Source organism: Dendronephthya gigantea, unplaced genomic scaffold (genome assembly GCF_004324835.1).
Source record: "Dendronephthya gigantea isolate DGI-Jeju-01 unplaced genomic scaffold, DenGig_1.0 000003F, whole genome shotgun sequence".
Taxonomy (NCBI): Eukaryota; Metazoa; Cnidaria; class Anthozoa; order Malacalcyonacea; family Nephtheidae; genus Dendronephthya; species Dendronephthya gigantea.
The window spans coordinates 2,544,917-2,563,048 of record NW_021163013.1 but is presented as its reverse complement, the minus strand read 5'-3'; the positions used below and the strand labels follow the sequence as shown (position 1 = coordinate 2,563,048).

The 18,132-nt window shown below is 35.4% G+C and overlaps 1 non-coding gene across 1 annotated transcript; it reads right to left on the bottom strand.

Annotated features, from left to right (window-relative positions):
* Positions 1–1,110: 1,110 nt before the first annotated feature.
* Trnaa-agc lies at positions 1,111–1,183 on the bottom strand. Its single transcript has one exon. It is a non-coding gene; the product is annotated as a tRNA-Ala (tRNA).
* Positions 1,184–18,132: the final 16,949 nt, after the last annotated feature.

The window sequence follows — 18,132 nt, the reverse complement described above, 5'->3', positions numbered from 1 at the left end:
AAGAAGTCAACGAAACCCGAGACATAGTTTTCATATTGTTATTTAAAAAAAAAAAGGAATGGGGATGAGGTTTGGGAATAATGAGTATAATAAGGAGGATCTACTCGACACGTTATTGATTTATAAAGAGTGCGACGCAGTGACGTAGACAGCGGTCTTTTCGTAGAATATATCCATATACGTATGCACATATTTGCCGGCACCACCGCGGAATTAATTAGTTGCGTTATTGTGGTACATACTATGTGGGGCTGGCTACGTCACTGCAATAGCGTCTACGCCAGAGAAGGGGGACGGATCAATAATTTCACCCACACCTTATTCTGCTGAGCTTACAAGGGGAGTATTGGGAAATAGAATACTATTCACAATGCTCCCAGTAGATGCGAAGCAGGAAATAAGGTTATTAAATGCAACAGGAAGTAGAATTAGCATGAAGGAAGTGATGTAACAGTGAGTAGGTATAAAAAGAGTACTTTAGCGGCTGTTGATAGAGCTAAAAGTCAAGTTCCTCGAGAATGAAGAGTTGAGGTTTGCCCTCCCACCCTCCCGGTAAATTCGTGTGGTTTCCCTGGCCGGACCAACACGCTCTCTCCTTGTTTGTTCGGCGGATCAATAATTTCACCCACACCTTATTCTGCTGAGCTTACAAGGGGAGTATTGGGAAATAGAATACTATGTGAAAACACGCAGTAAAGTACTCACACGATATAAGAACCAGCCGCCATGTTACCACCCGATTCATTCGATTAAATCTTAATTTAGTTTTGAGCGCCCAATACGCGATTTTCTAATAAAACTCCTCTTAATCAGAAACTATTTTAGTTCAGTAAACTAGGGGCCTAAAATAAAAGCCATAATTATGGTTTCTGGTAGGCTCCTAGCCCACATTTGTAAATAAGAAAATTTTATATCATCTTTATATCATGTAAATATTGGGCGCACTTATTATTTCACAAACTTCTTTTCTTAAAACGACCTTTTTTTTATCAATATTTTGCTATTGTATTTTTATCTAATATTTCTAATATCGTTCTTTTCAAGTAAAAGAAGAAATATATATGATGTTGCTACTCTGAGTCACCAACCGGGCAAGCTGGAGAGTTAGCTTGACCACGGTGGGAATCGAACCCGCGACCTTTGGTTTGCTGGTCGAATGCTCTTCCAACTGAGCTACAAGGTCAAGACGGTTCGAATGTTTGATATTTCGGACCTGATTCTAGTCCCTTCCATATCTGTGTGTCTTAAATTGATCATAACATCATATATATAACATCATATATACATTTAATATACACACCTGAGTCTTTGCATTATAACTATCAATAGGAGAAATATAATTTGAAGCAATTAAGTTGACTTTAGTTGAGTATTTAGCTATAACTCACCTACGATCCTGGACTTGTACGATGGAACTGCAGACAACAATGAACTAATATCTGAACAAAATATTGAAAACATGGCGAATAAATAATTGTTCCCTTTGCCAATTCGAATAAAAATTGAGAAAATATTGAATGTCTATTATACTGTAACGGGGGAGAAATTGATATGGAGGGCTGGATTTTCTGGACAAATACAGAAAGTTGCATGAATGGCATGCGCGTCTCCGCGTCAATTACAGTACCCACTGTCTTGAAAGTAGAACGATCAGCAAATCAACAATTAATTTTTTTATATCAATTGAGATTTTTCTAATATAAACAATTTGACGCAATCATATAAAGTTGCTGAGTAGCAGAACATGTTCAAATTTCACGCATGCGTAAACGATTAATGACCGTTGAACATCTAACGTGCATCGTATATATGCATGGACGATGAATTAACTTTCATAATTTACGTAATTAATGCATTGATGGTAAACCTTGCAGCTTTTTTCAGAAAGGCAAAAACATTTAACTTACCATTTGATTTATTATGTAAGCTAAAGCCACCAGGATAACTGTATGAAGCCCTATCTTTCCACCCATATATAAGGAGACCAAACTTTACAGAGGAAGAAGCATGATACACTGTTATGATGTTTGGATCTAGTAGATCTATCACCGTCCAAACATAATTTGTTCCAGTGATAGTCTTCCATCTTAAGCTTTTTAATTTCAGTCCATCCCAATATAAACCATCGACGTTTCTTTTCTCTATAACTATTGTGATTGAATCATGATGATATTCTTCACCTTTTGGTACTGGCACGTGATAATAAGAAAGAAACTGACTTACTGATGGAAGAACTAACATCGAAGGTACTGCACGTTTTCTGTTAATTGTTCCGCCTCGGATATACTGCACAACTTGGCAAGGCTTATTACACTTAACATACGACGCCAAATCTTTATTTAATGATACGTTTTCATATGTCCCAGATGATAAAACTTTTGTCCAGTATGCACTTTGAACAACAGTATTATTTTCGTAGGCAAAGACTCGAAAAACATCTCCCTGCGATTTTTCCATGGTTGCAAGTGTTGTTAAGATATATTCATATCCCCAGATTGAAACAGGCAACAAGGTTGCTTCCATGAAATTACACCATTTCCCAATTTTAGCCTGTTCTACACCAGATATCACAGTGACTGGTTTGCTTGCAATGACGAGTGTTCCAGATAAATCTGATATACCTGAGACATATAGCGTGTCAAGTTTCTGGAGTATTTGGGTTATTTGTATTTGTGATGATTTGCTATCATACCAGTTACCTCGATAATTTATAATCGCGTTTCGGCTGGGAAGAATGATAACCTTGTTGTTATTATGTGCTGATATTACGGCTATATTTGCTCTCAAATTCTTAAAATGCGGCCAGTATGATGCTATAACATAAACTAAACCCTGAGTGTTTGTGGGCAAGGCCAAGTTTCCATCCGTTTTGTAAGAACTGCCACCGACATTTAAGCACAACACTGAAATATCTGCCGATGAAAGGATTTCGATACCTTTCTGAAGCCATCCTCGTTTCCATCGAAAAGAATTAGGCAGTATCACCCGAAAAATTCCTGCATTTCTAATATTTTCAGTCAAACTCAATAGCCTGTCTGTTTGATTACTATAAATTCTCACATTCGTTTTATTTTGTGCAAGAATAGATACTTCAATGTAATTTTTTTGACCAGTTGCATATTGGGAGGTAAATCCAACGACGAAATGTCTTCCATAATTTCCCTGAGTACCTTGACAAAGAGAAAATACATATTTTTACATTGCTGTAAGAAAAATCGATTATTAACGAAGCCTATAGTGATCATGGTTTTAACGTAAATACACTGAAAAACAATTGATTTAAAAAGAAATTGATCATTCCATTTTAATGCTTCCTCCTTCCTATCATGATTAAAATGATCATAATTAAAATTAAGAGTAATGACACGTCCATAAAATGGTCATATGACTCATATCGTCTTTTATACGTCCCACACCTCAAGCTAAGTATGTTTAAAGCAAGTTGGAAGAAAGTTGAAAGACCACGAAAAGTGCTTCTAAACTTGAGCATTGCTGAGCCAACATTCATTCCAGTGCACCATTAATACGCCATAAGGGGAAAAAAAATTTTTTTCTTCTTTTACGGAATACAGAATAAATTCAACCTTTAAATGGACGACTAGCGCTTTAGACTAATAATTATTTTTATAATTATTTTTGATCGAAGTAACTAGAAGAAAATAAATCATCACAGCTAGAAAGATCTTACTTAAATTAGTGAAAAACTTCATTTACTTTGAATAAACTTCAGTTATGGACTAAATTGAAGAAAGAATAATCATTTTTATATTTACCTATCATCCTAGATTTGTACGACGGAATTTGTAACAAAGCCTTTGATGACTTTCCATCTAGAGAAAGGTATTGGAAATATAATAATTTGTCTGCCGGAAATCAGGCGTTTGCAAATAATAAGGTTTCACTTTTTTCTTCGCACACTGCGCGTTGTTAATATTAATTTTCCAAATGGGTATAAAGACTTGGACAATTTTACACAGGTTGTATAAAAAAATGTCCTAAATGTAAAATTTTCGTTTTTCAGGATATTTCCCTACTTTTAGACAGCTATATAATATCTCAATTTCAGCTTCACATTTTCGCGCGCAAGCCCTCTCAATATCAGTGGAAAGGAACCACCCCCCCCCGGTAACATAATTTTGTTTATGAAAAACCAAACGTGGCCTAGGTATACCAGGTAAGTCTTAACTATCTCTAGGAACACAAAAATTTGCCAAAATCTGCAAAATATCCTGAAAAAACGAAAATTTTACATTTGGGACATTTTTTTGATACACCCTGTATAATAACTGTATAATAATATGGAGAGCTCACTCTTGCTGAAATAGTGAATCGAAAATTAAAATGCCTTCCACGCCCACGCAATCATCCATGAATTTGCAATTCTGCAAGTGAAAGTTTTTACTCTTATTCCATTTTTTCTTTAAAAACACACCCATGTAACCTCACCATTGTATTAGTCGACAGTGACGTAGCCGGCTTCGATAATTGGGGGTACACATTCATATATTCATATTAACAGACTGTAGATAATCGATTTGAAAATATATTAATTATGCAACATGAAATATATGAATATGGACCCTCCCAATTACCGTGCTTGCTACGACAAACTTGACGGCCATTTTACTCGCAGTAAATAATATTTAACAATGATTGAAAAGGTAGGTTCTGCAGGTTCTGCAGTTTTGAGTTCATTAATTTATATCAGTGTCTAAAAGAATATAATGGCTATAGAAATCACTCTACTAAATTGATGTATTCCATCGTGTTGGCGAACTTTTTAAAGAGTTTCGTGCAAATCTGCATTGACATCATTTCCTTTTTGTCACCTTAATTGACGAAAGCTCTGAGCTACACTAGCATAACTTCTAAGTAATATGTAATAACTTCTTTAAAAAGCTTTCGATACACTGCTGATAAGCTATAGGGTAGTATTTCTACTGATATCAATCGTAACAGAAAGTCAATTTACGCTTTGAAGGAAGCTCCATACAGTTTCCCGGTATAAACACCTAATTATTACTATCAATTTTAAGTATTTATTTACCAAGTGTTTCACAGAAAATTTTGTGATATTCTTTAATTTTACATTATATTGTTTTCATGGTCTTCAGATTTTTTAAGTTTTAATACTCTATTGGTTTAAAGGAATATTGTTATTTTGCAAATTTTCATAGAATGCTCGCCAATAGCACGGCCAAGAGTTTTCAACCCTTGCAAAATATAATCAATTAATTGCCATGCGTGTGCATTCGTAAGCAGCGCCGGCGCATGTTACCAAAGGCGCGCTTTTAGGCGTTCGAGCTTCTTAGCTCGTAAATGAATAGCGCGCGATGTTTAATCCTCGGACCTAGTCCTCTATGCTTGTAAAGGGTATGGAACCTCCTTAAAAACCACTGGAAACCAAAATTCCTAAAAGAATTCCATGCAATTGCTTAGAAAAAGATTTTGTGAAAATTTAATTTAGCAATATATTTTTATTTCCCTCTTTAAATTCCACTCTTTGACACCGGTACCACTTTTCAGCGATTCGACCAATTTTTAGGACGTGTGCAAGATACATGCCATAAAATTCACATTTTTATCGTATAAAGAAATAACTTGTGACTTACCATTTGAGCTATTATTTAAATCAAAACCACCAGGGTACGCATAGGAAGCTCCATTATTCCATCCATATACAAGAAGACCAAATTTTACTAAGGAAGATGTATGATATACGGTGACAGCACTGACATTAAATAAATCTATAATCGTCCAAACATATTTTGTCCCACTGATGCTTTTCCATCGTAAGCCATCCAATTTCAATCCATCCCTATATAAACCATCCATCTTTTCCTTCTCAATAATTATTGTCAATGAATCATTAAAACCCGCTCTTCGAGGAAGTGCCACGTGGTAATACGAGAGAAATTGTGTCACTGAAGGAAGAATTAACATCGAAGGCCCTGCATGTTTCCCATTAATCACCCCGCCTCTGATATATTGCACAACTTGACAAGGCTTATTGCATTTGATATAAGATGCTAGGTCGCTGTTTAATTTCAGCTCTACGTACGCCCCTGATGACAAAACTCTTGTCCAGTAAGCACTTTTAACCTCAGTGTTACTTTCAAAGCTAGAGATACGGAAAATATCCCCCTGTAATTTGTTCAACGTTCCCACTGCTGCCAAGATGTATTCAAACCCCGCAACGAAACAGGCAACAACGTCACTTCAAAGAAAGCAGTATATGCGGATCCCAATGTTTTTTCAGTACGATCTACGCTAGAAATCACAGTAACCGGTTTCTTGCAAAAACGAGTGTTCCGGTTAAATCTGATTTCGCCGAGAAGTAAAGCGCTTCGTTTTTTTCAAGGACTTCGGTTAAGTGTATCTGTGATGTTTTTCTTTCGTACGAGTTACCGCGATAGTATATAATCGCATTTTTATTTGGAAGAATTATGATCTTGTTGTTGTTATGCGCTGATAATACAGCAATATTCGCTCGACCAAATGCGTTATATGGCTGAAATGATGCCACAACGTAAACTAAGCCGAAAGTGATCGATGGTAGAGCCATGTTGCTACCCACTTCGGACGAGAAACCACCAAAATTTAAGCACAACACTGAAATATTTCCCGTTGACAAAATCTCAATACTTTTCTGACGAAGTTCGTCTTTCTTCAATCGCAAAGAAATCGGTAGTTTAAGCTCAAAGATGCCTCCATTTTTTATACCAACAGTGAAACTCCAACGCTGTCTAGTCTGTTCGCTATACATCGTCACATTTGTTTCGTCAAGGGCAGCAATATACATTCGAATGTAATCATTTCGATTATTTGTATATTGGGCTGTAAATCCAATGATGAAGTGTGTTCCATAATTATTCCGGGCACCTTAGTTGACGAAGCATGAATAAAAGTAGTAAATTAGAATGAGTATTATATTGTGTTCAATACATGCAGTGAAGTGTTTTCTTAACTCTAGGTCAACTGTAGTTTCACGGGACTTTATTTTGGTATGGTATAAGAGTGAAGGCTTTAAATGTTTTTTACAATTGTGAAGAGAGTCGTATGAAAATTGCCTAAAAGGATATAATTTATATTCTTTAAACACCAATCTGAAACAATTGCTCTTAAAAGAATTAGCTACTGTACGAACCTGTGAACCTGGCTCTGTACGACGGAACTTGTGATATTAAAGACCTTTCAACTGCAGGGAATAATTGAAAACATTCCAAAGTTAATTGTTTGCTATATTCTTGTAATTTTGCTTCGTAGTATCACGGTATAAAATTATCATAAATTAGCTTGTAGGTACAAGTATTTAATATCAAATGCAGTATAATATAAATACTAATATGCTGTATGTGCAGGCTGATTCACTTAGCTATGTTTTAATTTATAACTGCACTGATAAGCCTAATTTCTTTAATAAAGGAAGCGGGATATGGAGGACAGAAATTATTCTGTGGGGGAAGCTCTTATTATAAGTAAAGAAAATCCTTAATAAAGACTATAAATTGCTCATATAAAGTGAAAACGAGGCCAAAGTTGGAAACTGGGGGCAGAGCATAAATTTGGGGCGGGAGAAGAAGAAATGCCCATACGAACCCCCTATCGCGGCCAGTGTGCTCGGCGAAAACGAAGTGATGAAATGATTATAGTATTAGTACAAACACGAAGGATCGTGAGTTGTCACAATTAGTCTCAAAGCAGTAAAGAGCTTTTTTATCTTATGTAAAAACTTTCCCATATATTAAAGACATTCACTGATAGCTGGCAGCGCACCTCACTTATCATTGGTAATAAACGCCTATAGTTTTTCCACAATTAGCCCTTGTTCACTAATTCACCAACCTTTGCACATTTAGGCCTGGTTTAAACTTGTTTTTAGATAATGCTCGAGCGGGCGCACCTAAGGTATGCACAATATGTGGTATATTTCCAAAGTTCCCAAATTCCATGTCATGGACTGTGGACGTTTTAATGATCAAAAGAACTTGTGCGCAACAGGGCCCGTAGCTAGAGGCATAATTGGGGGGAGGGGTGTATATTCATAAATTTATCTTATGCCCGACTGATTTCTTTTGTACGCTATTGTTCCTGCGGTAGATTAACATAAATACATATAAATACATATATATATATACACCTCCTAATTAAGCGGTCTAGCTACGGCCCTGTGTGCGCATGCGAATCATTTGAACGAGTTAAGAATGGTAATTATCAACTCCTTGTTGGCTAACACAAAATGGTAAGAAAAACTGTCATTTCCGGAAACTTTTTTGTGAATACGCTTTATAAATTCTATACACAACAAGACGCCTGTTCTGGCGTTAACTCAGGCGCACGTGCCAGTCTTCAATATAGAGCTTCTGAACATAAACAATACAGTTCATATTCCATTTAGATGCCTTGCGATTTGCGAACCTAAATGTTCGATCGCGAAATTCAAAAGGACATTGTACTTTAAAAAGTATGGAAGTTCAATTGTTCAAAAATGTAAATAAACCGCATGATATATTCGCTTTGTTTTACACTTTGCTTTTGGAATTCGCGCTTATATAGTTATATTAAATCTTCAATCCTGTGCAAACTACGACGTGTCAACGCGCCCATACACGATCACATCATCTTGTTAAACGGCGAAATGGCAGCGATATTATTAAAATAGGACCAGAATCTACATGTATTAAATATATTCTTACCCCAATTCAATCTAAACTTAATCGAACAGCATGAAAAAACGGTTTATTTGTTTCTCTTGGAGGAATTGCCGTATCATCAGGGTTGGTAGATTTTATGAATAAATAAGCCAAATATATTAACATAACATTTGTTTTCTTTGTTTAAAACAAAGGAATCAAAGGGCCGCCAATAACAATGTTTGGCTTATTTATTCAGTAACTTACCAACCCTGCGTATCATGCGAGCGAATCGAATCGCGCATCGGAAAATTAGCAAAAGCTGTGCACCACAACTCTTCGGAGACAAGACTGGGACGTATATAAATATGGTCACATACACACTTTAAACACTAGTATATTTCGCGCCATTACAGAATTGCAACAACGAAAAATAAAATTAAAAAATTAAAAAAAAAAAACAAAAGAAAACAAAACTGAGGTGAATTTTCAACTCCGTCGCTGACGTCGGAGTAATAAAAGCGTTTTGGCCCATGGCGTGATGGCCCATGCTTCAACTTGGAGCTAGGGGCTTAACTAACAAGAGCAAACATCTCCACAGAAAAATTTTATAGTCGATTGCAACTGCTGATTGAAATTCTGAGAAATTACATTTTGACGTTTATAGTCCTTGAAGATTTTGTACACTTTTTCCATCTACCTACTCATCGATTAAAGTGGAAGTCAATTTTGTTCTGCGCATAGGTTCTGCTCATAATAAGTGAGGGCCTTCTGAAAATTGCCTAAATTTCGCATGTTTCTTATTTTTTCTTAACATAAACTCTAGTTCTGATTAATTTAGAAGCGTATTGAACCTAAATAGTTTTAAATATTCAGACAGCACATCGTATTTTAAAAAATAGTGAAGTTAAAAATGTAAACAAACCGTTTGTTTACATACGGAATTGAGCAGGTTACATTTTAATTTCATAATAAATTATAAGCTTCTGTCTGACTAGCTCAGGAAGGTATTAATTGCTTGGTCTGAAATGGCGAGGGTTACTGCATGATATATGCATGTATTTCCTAGTACAATAGATCCCCGATTCTTAGGATTTATAGTATAAATCTGGCCTACCCAATTCCCTTTTGAACGGAAGTACATAGGGTAGTATTTCAAATAGTGCCGATTCTAAACGATACATTACAACACATAATATTTCTAGAAGTATTGACAATATTGGCGTAACTAGAACGATGACTGGGGGGAATATTCATATATTCAGTTCCGCCCGACGGATTTCTTTTGTAAGTGCAATACCTAGTCACCGCCATAAAGTCATAAAAATCTACCCAGATTACCAATCACTATGGGTAATTTGGCAATTAACTTTTTGACGTTTCGCCCTGTTAATCTTCTTAGACACTTAATTAAAACTTTTGCAAGAAATGTTTCAGCTGATCTATTGAAGTCCTTGGAATCCTTGGTGTACAAGACGAAAAAGCCAGTAGAAATTTTCGTTTTAGCATGATTATTGCCGCATAACTTTCATTGCATATAGAAATTAGAGACTTTAATGCCTGATAAAACATTTCACAAACTTGAGTCATATGAATAAATTTGTCTTTTGTATTTCCCCGCATTTCACCGTGTGAAACAATTCTAGGTGAACTTGTAAACATGTTAAGTATCTATGTGTACCAAAATTCTTTAAAATATTGACGATATTTCTAAATTATGGGGCTATTCATATTGATCCACTCAACATATTTGTAAGCGGAATAAGGTGTGAAGTGCTTGCTTGATACTAATGTCTTAATATGCTCGTGAATGGTTAAATAGCTCTCTTCCGCTTTGGCAAGAACATCAATATTTCAATGGCCTGATAACAAACTGCGTATAACATATACTAGACATACTTACCAGCAGCAGACGATAAGAACCGAAGAGAAAATATGACAGCAGTTCTTAATACAATGTCAATCATCTTGAAAGATCGATTAACCCTATTTAGGGAAGAACTAATTAATTAATTTTTCATATTGAAGCAGCATGATCACATGGTAGTAAAATTTTCCCGCAAATATTACCTCGTTTTAGTCGTTTTAGTCGTTATTCCAACTGAATCTTTTCGATTTCGATTGTCGGGTGTCATACAAGTCGACCGATCGGTGTTTAACTTTGTTTGTTCTACACTCCTGAAAGAAAACTTGGCCAAAATTTTATGGTATTGCCCAAACTATCGTCGAACACCTTTCCCCGTGATATTGAATAACTTTTCCGGTTTGCACGGTTCTAATTAAAATGATAATAATGATAAGAAAGTTCCAAATGATTTGATATTGACTTCAAGACAGAATTACACCATCAAGTTATTGTCAATTGATAGGAAAATTGAAAAATTAAAATGGAAACAGAATCTGGAAAGACGCCTCAAATTAATATAATACCGGCTAGATTATAGTTCCGGCAGCTACTTGAAACTCACCCTTAATATAACATTGTTCGAGCTTTATATGCATGTATGTCTATTTGTATAATGTATATGATAAATAGCTATAGATCTGCTTTTGCAAATAACCTTTGTTGCCGTGTTTGAGTGAATTTATATGCAATGTCCATGAGATTCAACAACAAACTCCATTATTTTCACGATAATAACAATCATTGAAACGAGCCATTTGGATTACTGCGGCGTGAGCAATGGAGTTGCCTTGGTTTTTTTTGTTTTTTTTTTAATTTTGTTTCGTTGTCGCAAGTTTTTTTCTGGGGCGAAATATACTAGTATTTGAAATGTGTATGTGACCGTATTTATCTACGTCACAGTCTTGTCTCACAAGAGTTGTGTTGCACAGCTTTGGCCAATTTTCCGATATATTTCGAATATAATTTTCACAGCATATTTTAATACTATACCAAGAACATGGAAGAAATAGTTTTGAAAACACCACTTGCGTCGACCTAAAAAGCTATTTTTGTGAATTATGTTTTGTTATATTTTTGTCCCCTATGAATGAGACTTTGGAAATGCACACTTGTGTCACCCAAGAAAAAATAATACCAAAATTGGTGCAATTATCGCGGAATTCAATGCATGCAAAAGTCGAAAAACATCGCTGGAAATGTAGGCCAACATTGGGCTATAATTGGACAAAACATGCGCTATAATTTAGGAATCCAATATGGCGTCGCCTCTGTAAGTAAAGAGTCGGGAATCATTCAAATTGCTTTCTATTTAAAGTGCCTATATCACTCGTGGGATTTTTATGCATTTGAAAAGAACGTAAAAAGTTAGTTAATATATTAAAAAAGTTTTTTGATTTAGTGCAATAATTTCGAAGATACAAGCCTCTAAACTACCTGCGGTCCCTGAGTCCCAACCTCCTGGGTTTAAACACGGCTATTCAATTTGAAACTGCCCATTGTTTACAGGAGCCTGGGACTCAGGAACTGCAGTTAGTTTAAAGGCTAGTATCTTCAAAATTGTTATATTAAATCAAAAAACTTTTTTAATATATTAACTAACTTTTTACATTCTTTTCAAATGCATAAAGATTCCACGAGTGGTATAGGCACTTTAAAACCCACAATTGAAAAGACATTTTTGTCGACGTCCAAAACGTTATTAATGTTGTCAACCTTTAACCACTGAAAACTTGAGAGCAATTAACTCGAAACGTATGTTCCAGAGAAAGAATATTTTTATGATGGCCTTCGTATGAGAAAATGTTTATATTCCAAGCAAATTTCTGATATTGGCTTTCCAGTGCCATATCCGCAAGAGTGGGGGGGGGCAATACTTGGTAATCGTTTAGGTGATGCAACATTGTGTAAATCTCACTCCGAATGAAATTGCATCTGCTGTAAAGAATATCCCGAATCTTCGGACGCCGGTAATAAACTTCCCTAAGAATTAATTAGAAAGAAACAACTGGCGGCTTTCTTACCTAGACATCAAAGCTGATTTATTAAAGCTTTCAGCTCAGTATTATTATGATCACTCATTCAATCAATATCGAACGAGCTCCAGCGTTCAGTATAATTATGATGATTAGTGTGAATTTTCAGACCAATCGTGAGACCTGTTCTCCACTTCAACCGCGTGTTGTAGCGTAACGTAGTGAATTTTTTTATAATTATATAATAAGCGTTTCGAGAACGTAAAGCTACTCCGTAGTAAGCATACGTCTATTTAATCTGTATAACATTAACACAACTATCATAGGCTTTCCTGTTTTTCAGCCTAAATCACAAAGCAAAATTAATACAAGCAGTAACCATGATACAAATGTGCGTCACCAAGATTATGAGTATTTAAAAGGTTTAGCCGAAAAATGTTTTGAGACAGTGAGTTTCGTGCATGGAATCATTCGAACGTATAGTTTGTAATTCATGCAGGCTAGTCGTATTAAATTACTGTAGCTGACAAACATTAGGGACCCGCTTAAACATGTAGGAAGGCAACGCGACGACGACGTGGTGGGTGTACTCCTCTAAATTAAAGTTATAGTAAAGCGTTCTTCTATATCATCAACTGTACCAATTTAATGAGATATAAGACGTTAAAAACATTGTTTTTACGTTTAGGGACAATTCTGTTGAGCCTAATTCATGGTAGCACTCACTACGTCCTGAATACAGACGTTCTACATAGGACGTAATAAACGACGTTTTGCCGTTGTAAACAGAAGATAATTATAGATCTCGTCTAAACGTCCCAATGGTGTTTAATAATTCATTTCTTTTCAATGAACCATTGTATTGATAGCTGCCGTTGTCGTGTTCCCGTCCTGCATGCATGCTTAAGGTCCCTATATTGACCTACGGTACGGCTGCGAGTAACGCTACTCACATAATAATTATATCAACACACGACTCTAAAATGAAATAATAACAACTAATCATTAGAAAACAGTTAAAAAGTAGAGCTTCATAACCTTTGGAGTGAGCAGTCCCGTGGACTAAAAATAGTTATAACGCTTTGATCTGGCGCCATACATGCCGATATGTGCGAGAGACTCATTCTGCGCAGATGTTTCATTTCTCACAGGTGTACTGTAAATGCGAAATTGCGTGTCATTTTGTTAATATGAGTTTAACAAAACAAAAATAATACAGCTATAAAAGTTCAGCAACACAGGACTCTACGAAACCTGAAAACGATCGAAATGATCCACAGATTATTACTTTGCATGCAGTAGCTAGAGTGCACTATACATGCATATTTATAAAAATTCAATTCGATCAAGTACTATATATAATAGACAAAAAGCTCAAAATTAGCTTTGCATGCCCTCTCATGATTCCGTCTGCCACGGGCTTCCGTCAAATTTGGTATAGAATTATTGTATCATAATTATTCTCTATTAAAATTATTTTCGAAATCCTCGCCGAAAATAAGACTCAATAATTGCACTCATTATTTTGCACGAAAATAAGAGTAGATAATTGCACTATTTTCGTTGTCTTTTACAAACTCAATAGGCGTAAAATATAGTTGCCAGCGGCTTTCCTGAACTTTATATGTCTCATTCCATAGATGAACGCATTCGTGATTGAATTAATCCCAAACAACTCGTAGTGAAAAACAACATACCAAAGTTGGCGACACGATTTGCTGCAAGACAACTCAACTGGCAACCCAATAAAGGCAGGGATAAAGACAAAGAAAGCAAAAACTGCCGTCACAATGCAGAATGTATTCGCTGTTTTGAATTTAAGGCGAAGATAATGTATTGTGTTCAGTCGTTTTATCGACATCTCAATGGAATTGTTTGGAAATGCAACTTTTTCATTCAATACTCGTTTTCTTTGTTTCTTTGACACATCTAGGATTAGAAAATTAAGGAAGCATATTGATGCAAAAGGGACATAGACAAAAAACGCACTAAGAACCCCCAGAATGCTGTCAGATATGTCGCAGAAACTCCTTAATCCAATGTTCGACTTCTTAAAGTAGACTAGAAATATTATGAAATTGCAACAGACGGTGAACCAAATCCCAGATATTACAAGAAACACTCGTTGACGTGTCACAATTAGGGGATATTTCAGAGGTTTTACGATGTATAAATACCGATCAACCGTGATAGCAAGAAGTGTTGCCACTGAAGCAAACAGAAATGACCAGCTGGTAGAACGACTTAACTTGCAAAACAAGTCCTGATCACTGTCAATGTTCAATATTGTCTGAATAAATTCGATGATCCATATTGGATAAAATGTTAGGCACACGAGAAGGTCCGCCAATGCCAAGTTTCCAATGAAATATGACGCGACTGTCTTTTCCCTCTTTGAAAAAATTGTAAATATTATAACTGTGCCATTACCTAATACCCCAACAATCATCGCAAAAAATTTAAAAACAACAGAAAAGATAAGAACATCGCTTCGAACAGTTGTCATGTTGAAATTTCTTGTTGATATGTTTTGCTCTCCTGCCATTTTCTGTCTGAGTTTACAGGAATAAGATAAGGAATTGAAGAAGTATTCTTAAAAATTCTTATTTAGTTTTGCATTTGCATATAACCTCTTCTAGAAATGTAGGCCCGGAGAAAAGCAGAATATATTGTACAACACTCATAATTTGCCATCGGATTGGTTGATTTTTATTGAAATATATTATACTTTGAAAATCCACAACCAATAGCAATTGAAGTCTTTAATTTATTCTGTCTTAGTATTCATCCTGTCAATAATCATATACACTGGATCTACATCGTACAACAGAAGAAATTTAAAAGGAAACACTGCAGGTGTTTTTATAAATAAGTCGAAAGACCGTTGCTATGGTTTCGAGGATGCAGTTTTCTCTTTCGTAATCCACTGATCGGTCTTGGCAATCCCTGTTTGAGTTGCATCTGAGGAGCTCGCGTGTTCTTTCCATGCGGCAGAGTTCGCATTTCGCGAGGCCGAGAAAGAATATTTGTCGTCAAATGCGTTTGTAAATGCGTTAGGCTAATCAATTTTCGAAATTAACAAACACGTAATTGTTTAGCCATTATGCAACATTAATTTAATATCGCTTTTTCGGCATGATAAGTTTATTACGAAATATAGTAATACTGCATGTGAAGAGAATCTTTACTATTAAACTGTGTTGTATGTAAAATAATATATGTAATTGAGTTGTTTCATTTTCGGTCGAGAAGATAGTGCTTAACTGTCGTCATGTCATCACTCATGAACTTTACTCTTCGCTTTCACTTTGCTTTACATTGGCAAAAGTTTCAATAATTATAAAAGATAACATTACTTATAAAGTAAACGGGAAGCTGCGTGAACTTACAAAACGGGAAGCTGCGTGAAGAGTCAAACTGGATGCAATTTTAATAACGTACGAGCTGTACGTAGTGTAGTCGAGAGTGACAGGTTTGATTAGTATTGACATTAGCGTGTAGTGTAGTCGAGAGGGACAGGCTTGATTAGTATTGACATTAGCGTTTTTTTTTGGGTGTCAATGAAAGTATACAAGAAGAATCAAGGGCTATCTGTAAAACAAGGAATGGGGAATCGGGGAAAGGAATGGGGAAAGGAACGGGGAACGGTAAGACCAGGAATGAGAAAAGCCGGAATCTGTAAAACCCGGAATGAGAAAAGCCGGAATCTGTAAAACCAGGAATGAGAAAAGCCGGAATCTGTAAAACCAGGAATGAGAAAAGCCGGAATCTGTAAAACCCGGAATGAGAAAAGCCGGAATCTGTAAAACCAGGAATGAGAAAAGCCGGAATCTGTAAAACCAGGAATGAGAAAAGCCGGAATCTGTAAAACCAGGAATGAGAAAAGCCGGAATCTGTAAAACCAGGAATGAGAAAAGCCGGAATCTGTAAAACCAGAAATGAGAAAAGCCGGAATCTGTAAAACCAGGAATGAGAAAAGCCGGAATCTGTAAAACCAGGAATGGACTGAGCTACTAGCCCCTTCTATATTATTACCATAGTCTCTTATCATTATTAAAATTATTCGTTTATACTTTATATTTTACGCGCAATATCTTATATATAAAGATAAAACGAACAATTCAATACGTAAATAAAGCAATCTTGTGAGTCAAAATTTCGACTTCATTTTAAAGAAATCTTCAGACAGAATGAAATACGATACTTTACAACGTATACAACACAGAGAATTAAAGCGCACGTCTGTCAAACGTCTGTTGCGAATAAAATTATAAAACTGAATATGTATATAGTAAAAAACATAATAATGTTTGATATGATAATAATGCACTTTTCAAACGGAATTTATTATTCTCGAGGAAAGAATAATGAGGTAAGGTATTTTCGAATCCTAAAAAAAGTGTTAACAAATCTCTTAGATCAGGGACATAAAAACTTTGGACTGATACTCCAACTTACCCGCTGTCCCATTTCCTTTATCGTCTTGTACATCCTGAATTTACTGCATGGTGTTGCGAAAAGAATCTTAAACTATTTTTTTATAGCATATAGAAGATCATTATAAGCATTTTGAATAGCATTGAAACATTTTATCGGAACCCTCATATAGCTATAACGTAAAGCTAAGCATAAAAAAAATGCTTATAGTCAATGTCACAATGTGTTTTACCACTTCGTGAGATGAAATATAACGTGCCCTTCAAACAAAATTTAATATTCTGTAAGAAAGATTATTTTCCAATTTTTTCAGGATATGGACCAACTGATGCAAGGTATTTTCAAATCTTAAAAAAAATGTCAGCAATTTTTAGATCAGGAACATAAAAACTTTGGACTGACACTCCTACCTACCCGCTGTCCCATTTCACTTATCGTGTCGTACATCCTGAATTTTCTGGTGTTGCAAAAAGAATCTTAAACTATTTTTTTAAAGCATATAGAAGATGATTATGCCATGCTTTAATCAATACTACGATGCGTTTTACGACTTCGGAAGAACAAAGAGTCGGGCGTTTCAAGCGGAATTTATTATATTTATTATATTATGAAAGAATATTTTTCAATTTTTTTACGACATGGACTAAGCGTTGCAACAATTTTCAAATCCAAAAAAAAGTGTTTGCGAATCTCTTAGATGGAGAACAAAAAGAGTTTCGACTGAAACTCCATTTCATCCTGGCAATAATAGTTGTTCGCTGTCCCATTTTATTTATGGTGTTGTATCATCCTGAATTTTCTAGTGTTGCGAAAAATTAATAATGTTTAACTATTTTTTCATTATATGGAAGATGATTATAAGCATTTTAAAACGCATCAAAATAATTTGCCGGAAACGTAATAGTAATAGGATAGGATGAAATAAATGAATTGGCTGAAATTTTGATTCAAATCTTTGATTTTTTAAAACGTAGGAATAAAATAGTGGCTGATACATCCCAATTAAACTGTATCCTAATTTCAGCAAATACGGAATAATTTTTTACCTTTGTAGTATTTTTCTATATTTTATTTCCTATAAAGTCCAATGCTTTTTCAAAACAATTCCCGAAATGACAGTTACGTTTTTCACGTTCTCTTTGAAATACTGACGTTTTGTCTTTATTCCTTCCTATTTTGCGCA